General features: G+C 39.7%; 1 long non-coding RNA gene across 1 annotated transcript in view; it reads left to right on the plus strand.

Moving 5' to 3' along the window:
- The window catches only part of LOC127216514 (uncharacterized), a 28019-nt gene extending 22816 nt beyond the window's left edge, over positions 1-5203 (plus strand). The window contains exon 2 of the long non-coding RNA XR_007834031.1: positions 5082-5203. This is a non-coding gene — a long non-coding RNA (uncharacterized LOC127216514). The remainder of the gene's footprint in view (positions 1-5081) is intronic.
- The last annotated feature ends 797 nt before the right edge of the window (positions 5204-6000 follow it).

The raw sequence follows: 6000 nt of genomic DNA on the forward strand, positions 1-6000 counted from the left end.
TTCATTTCAAAGTATGTTTTATTCTTTCTGTCCAAACCTAATGGCAATGAAAACACCACAAATTCTTGGGGCTTGCACAAAAATTAAAAATGTGTAGACAAAGAGGTGCATTGTATGTGTTTGCTATCAGTAAAGTTGAATCTTGGTACTTGAGTGGAAAGAAGTAACAACACAGAAGTAGGGGACTCAAAAGAGGAACCAGAGAAAGCCATGGGAATTCTATGATTCCAGGAAATTCACACTTTCTAGGTACATACAGAGGTCCTCAAAGAGACAGAACTTCAGAGAAGCCACAGTCAAAAGAGTGACTGTCTCCCTAGAGCTTCCAGACCTCACCCCCCACTGTGATGTTCGTTAAAGTCAAAATAATTCTAATAAGGGTAAAATTAGACATGTGTGATGAACGTAACCTAGGAAAACAGAAATAGAACAGATCAGATAGGGTATAAAAAGTCAGTACTTCAGTTGATTTCAAGATTGTCTTCTCCAGTTTCTTCATGTGGGCACTGACTGCTATGAACTTTCCTCCTAGCACTGCTTTCAAAGTGTCCCATAAGTTTGGGTATGTTGTGCTTTCACTTTCATTGAATTATAGGAAGTCTTTAATTTCTTTTTTCTTTCTTTTTTTCTTTTTTTTAATCTTCCTTGACCCAGGAGTGATGCAATTGCTCATTGTTCAGTTTCCATGAGTTTATAGGGTTTCTGCAATCTGTGTTGTTGCTGAATTCTAACTTTAAAGCATGATGGTCCAATAAGATACGGGGGGTTATTCCATTTTTTTGTATCTGTTGAGGTTTGCTTAGTTGCCAAGTATGTGATCGATTTTAGAGGAGGTTCTATGTGGTGCTGAGAAGAAGGTATGTTCTTTTGTGTCTGGATGGAATGTTCTATAGCTGTCTCTTAAACCCAACTGAATGGTCACTTCTGTTAATTCCTTTCTTTCTTTGTTAAGCTTCTGTCTGGTGGTCCTGTCTAGTGGTGAGTGGGGTGTTGAAGTCTCCCACTGTAAGTGTGTGAGATTTTATGTGTGATTTGAGTTTTATCAATGTTTCTTTTACGAATGTCGGTGCCTTTGTATTTGGGGCATAGATGTCCAGAACTGAGACTTTACCTTTTCATGTGATGAATATGAAATGATCTTCTTCATCTCTTGATTAATTTTAATTTGAAGTCTAATTTGTTAGATTTTAAGATAGCTACACCAGCTTGTTTCTTAGGCCCATTTGTCTTTTAAGTTGAGATGTGTTTCTTGTATGTAGCAGAAGGATAAATTCTGTCTTTGTATCCATTCTGTTAGCTTGTATCTTCTTATAATAAAATTAAGATCAATGATCTTAAGGAATATTATTGACCATTGATTGTTTATTCTTATTAGTTTTTTTTATTTGGTGGTGGTGGTACTGTGTGCGTTTTTTACTCCCCCACCCCAGGCCTTTTTGACTTTGGGTAATATGGGATTATCTATTGCCTATGTTTTTGTGAGTGTAGCTATCTTTCTTGGGTTGAAGTTTTCCTTCCAGTATTTTCTGTAGGGCTGAATATTCTCTGGCATATTTTGGAAAACAGTTAATATCCTCATCATGTTGTTGTTTAACAAATTGTCATTGCTTTTTTGTTTTGTTTTGACTTCTTAGTTTGTTTATTTCACTCTTTTGGGGACTTGTCACCCATCTGCCAAATAAATATATGGATACTTAGTCTTACTTATGAATGTCTGACCTTAGAATGGCTTATTTCTAGCCAGCTTTCCTAACTTAAATTAACCCATTTCTCTTTAACTACATTAGCCTCTTGCCTTTGGGCTTTTGCCTTTTGTTTTGTTTTTTGTTTGTTTGTTTGTTTTGTTTTTTGTTTTGTTGTTGTTTTGTTTTGTTTTGGGGTTCTTTGGGGGAGGGTTTGTTGTTGGTTTTGTTTGTTTAATTCTATATTTCTTCTCTTCTGATTCTGTGGATGGTTGTGTGGCTGTGGCTGTCCCCTGGTATCCCTCCTCCTCTTCTCCTTTTCTCACTACAGTTCTTTTTCTCATCTTGTATTTACTCTCTCTGTCTGCCAGCTCCACCAGTTTCTCTCTCCTGCCTAGCTATTGGCCGTTCATTTGTTTGCTAGATCAATCAGATGTTTTAGACAGGCAAAATAACATAGCTTGACAGAGTTAAACAAATGCAATATAAAATGTCCCCAGGAAGATGTATAATGCTGGCTAGAAATGCCTCTGTGATAGGCTTAGGATGGGGCTGGGGACATAGGAATGGCATTATAATGCCTTCGACAACAACATCATTAATAGTAATTGTAGTAAGTAATAACTATTCCAAAAACATAAGACAGCACTTCACAGTTGTTCTTCCCATCTGTCTGCTCTTGGCCAACACCCCTCTTATCTTCACAGCACCCCATGAAGGAGATGTTAATGTTCCCACTGTATAGTAATGGTAGTGTTGAATCAGCTTGCCAATTTACAACAAAATGTCTAAGCTTTACAAGAGAAAGGTTTATTTCTTCTGAGTTTCAGAATTAGCTTCTCTGACCAACTGTCCCTATTATTCCAAGCCTGTAATGACATGGTATATCATAATGAGAGATGCAGAGGAGGCCATTTCTCCCTATGGCCAGGAATTAAGAGAGGGAAACCAATTCCTTGTAGGGAATTCCCCCAATGTCCTAGGACCTCTCATTCCCTCTTTCTTATTCTACCACTTCCTAATAGTACCAAGCTTAGGACCATCCAAGCTTTTTACACACAAGCCTTCAGGGCATTCAAGGTTCAATCAGTAGGAAAGATACATATGATTAAAGAAAGTTTAGAAGTTGTCCCCTGATGCAACATAGAAGGTTTGATCAAGCATCACACTATGGATGTATTGAATTTCCTTTAGAAAAATGACTTTGAAAGAGGTATTTGCCTATTAGACTTGCCCCAAGTGGGCAAAAGCAAAAGCACTCATGGTAAAAGAGTCAAAGACAAAGCTACAATGTCATGTAAAGGAAAACTTAAAGGATTTTGCTAAAAATGGTAGCAGAGGATGGAAAGGAGAAAGATCCTCCTACGCCAGCCTGACTCTGTATTTACAGAGTAGAAAGGCTTTGAAGCTGCTATGCTATGGCTCCTTCATACACAGAGCATTATTTCCAATGGAAAAGAAGTTTTCCAAAAAGTTGTTTTGAACCCCATGGAGTAGAGAGAAAGAATCACTAAGAAAGAATGTTATTAGAATCATGCCTTTTCCTTTAAATTAGAATGAGTGCATAGGAGCAAGACTCCAGTGGTTTTTAAGGTCCCCCACAAGGACATTCATGATGGCAGTGATGGAGGTGACTAAAATACTGATGGGGTAGTTAAGGTGATATGAGTGATAATAATAGCTGCTAGTAATTAAACATGTCAGTGCTAAAAGATGATGTACTAATATGGGCTATTACATTTAACCCTTTTAACCACTCAAGCAGACAATATTGTGCCTATTCTAGAGAATAGTTTAGCAAGACTCGGGTTTAACAAGTTACCAAAGGTTACTCAGCTACTCAGGAGCTGGAATTTGAACGCAGGTCTGATTGATGCTAAGAATGTGTGGCAGAGAGTGTCTGCCATGCTTCCCTCAAAGAAATCATTAGAGACAATGCAGTCATCCTTTTTGCCAATTACCTTTCTGCCTCGCCAGCTATCTGACTTGTAATAGGAAAGTGGTGAGGTTCTATTTTATCCCCTCTCTTTTCTGATGTGTATTTTAGAAAGTACAATAGATGGGGGGGGGGGAGAAAAAGAAAGTGTGCATGTTTAGGCATGTTAACTATATATACTGAAACCACATATTGGAAAGAGAAAGCATGTAGATAAGAGACTCACTGCAGAAATAGACATAATGACTAAATTACAGAATTTCACTGTACTGGGCATGTGATCTATCTCAAATAAGCCACTTGACCTGTCTGTGTACCTAAGTCATTATCTATGGTAACCACATGCAGTTAACTGTCAGCCTTTCTTATGATCCTTCTCACCTTCATGCTTTCAGAGCACTTAAGAATTGAGATATCTGTATATGCCAGCCCTCTCCCAAGGCATCTATGTCCTGGAAATGGAGATGGAATGGCATGGCCACCACTATTACCCAAAGCTGCTGCCAGATCTCTAAGATGCAAGCAACCTTTTATATAGTCCTGGCTTGGCTGGGCTACAGTTGCCTCCCATCACTGCAGGTCTGTCTACTAGTTTGTCATCTCACAGTGTAGAAGATTTCAGCAGTGAACATTCTACATAGGTATTCTGTAACTTCTGAGAAGTTTCCTCCTGAATCCTGGCCTTTCAATCCAGGTCAAACTGCTAATGGTGTGTGCTGTGGGTCAGTGAGATAGTTCAACAGGAAAAGGCACTTACCCACAAAACTTATTACATGTGTGTGATCCCCGGAACCTGTATAATGGAAGGGGAGAACCAACCCCCACACCTGCAAGTTGTTCTCTTGTGTATGTACATGTGCATTCATCTTCTACACACAAACACACACACACACACACACACACACGCATGCGCACACACATGCAAACATACACATGCACACACACACACTAATGCACACACGCATATACACACAAATACACACAGAGAGAGATACAGACACACACTAAATGCATGAATTATTCTTACTGTTAGTTTCTGCTGCATTGTTAGTGAATTCACCTCTCACTTATCCTGTTGCTCTTGAGATTTTTATAAAGCTTAGATGACACACTTTTTTGGAGATACTCTGTTGTTTCATTTGTTGACCATTTCTTTTAATGCATCAGATTCCTCACAAGAGCACAGTAGGCTGGAAAGTACACACTGTCTGGTCCCTTTGGCTATCTCATGCATATGGTAAATATAACAGCATTTGGTGAGAGTCATTGAATGCTCTGAACTGTCACATAATTGGCATTGCGCACAGGCCAGCCCCCTCAGACGCCTGTGCATGGTGGTAAGATGTTTGCCTATAATCAGATAAGGTATCCCTTAATCACCTGCTCTCCATAGGGCCATGAATATGTTCTCCTAAATGACTTTGCCCCACTGTTAACCTAATTTAAAATCTTCTTTTTTTCAGCCACATAAATAGAAGAACACAGTTTGAAAACCCTGTCCTGGAAGCAAAAAGGAAGCTACAACAGCATAACATGCCCCACACAGAACTTGGAACAAAGCCCCTGCAGGCCCCAGGTTTCCGAGGTATGGTATCTGGCAGCATGCAGGAATGTAAGGAAACGTTGCTGGATAGACACATCTGTAGGAGGGCCTGATGAAAATATCGAGTTTGACTTCTCTAGACCCTTCCAGCAGCTTTATCTAGGTGTTCACATTTTTTTAAACTAGTGCATTTAGCTTCCACAAACTATGCTAAGGCCACTGGGCAGTGCCTTGTAGGAATTTTACTTGTTGCCTGGTAGGACATTGGGAGTGTGATAATAAACAGCAGAGTCTCTGTAAAATCAAGCATGGGAATGAGGCTTGTTTTCCTTTGTGACAGTAGGCCGCTCATCAGTGACATTACCTAGGCCCAAGCCCATCTTCCCCAGTACTGGTCCGGAGAGGTCCCGAAGTGTGAATGACTTGTCTTACTATGTGCCAGGCCACAGAGGGAGACCCTGGCCACTCGGTATGTCCCAGGGATGCTTACAGACCTGACTGTATCTGGAACCACCTAGCAGGATGAGTAGTTGCACACTTTTCACCTGCTTTGCACTTCTACAAAAAAAAAAAAAAAAAAACAGGGACTTTGTGTGTGCACAGCTGACATCTGCTTGGTAGTAAAGTTCATATCACATGCCTGCAACACTCTACAATGAATGTAAAGGTTTCAAGCGAATCTACAGATAGAGTAAACTCCATCAAAATGACTCATAGTTTAACAGCTTACTCTATGAAACTGAAAATGTAACAGTAAGAGTATCACTCAGATATGTAGCTGAGTTCTCACTTATAGTTTGGCTACTTTGAGTATCAGATCATACCACCTTCCAGAAGGA

The sequence above is a fragment of the Phodopus roborovskii genome, unplaced genomic scaffold (genome assembly GCF_943737965.1).
Source record: "Phodopus roborovskii unplaced genomic scaffold, PHOROB, whole genome shotgun sequence".
NCBI classification, from domain to species: domain Eukaryota; kingdom Metazoa; phylum Chordata; class Mammalia; order Rodentia; family Cricetidae; genus Phodopus; species Phodopus roborovskii.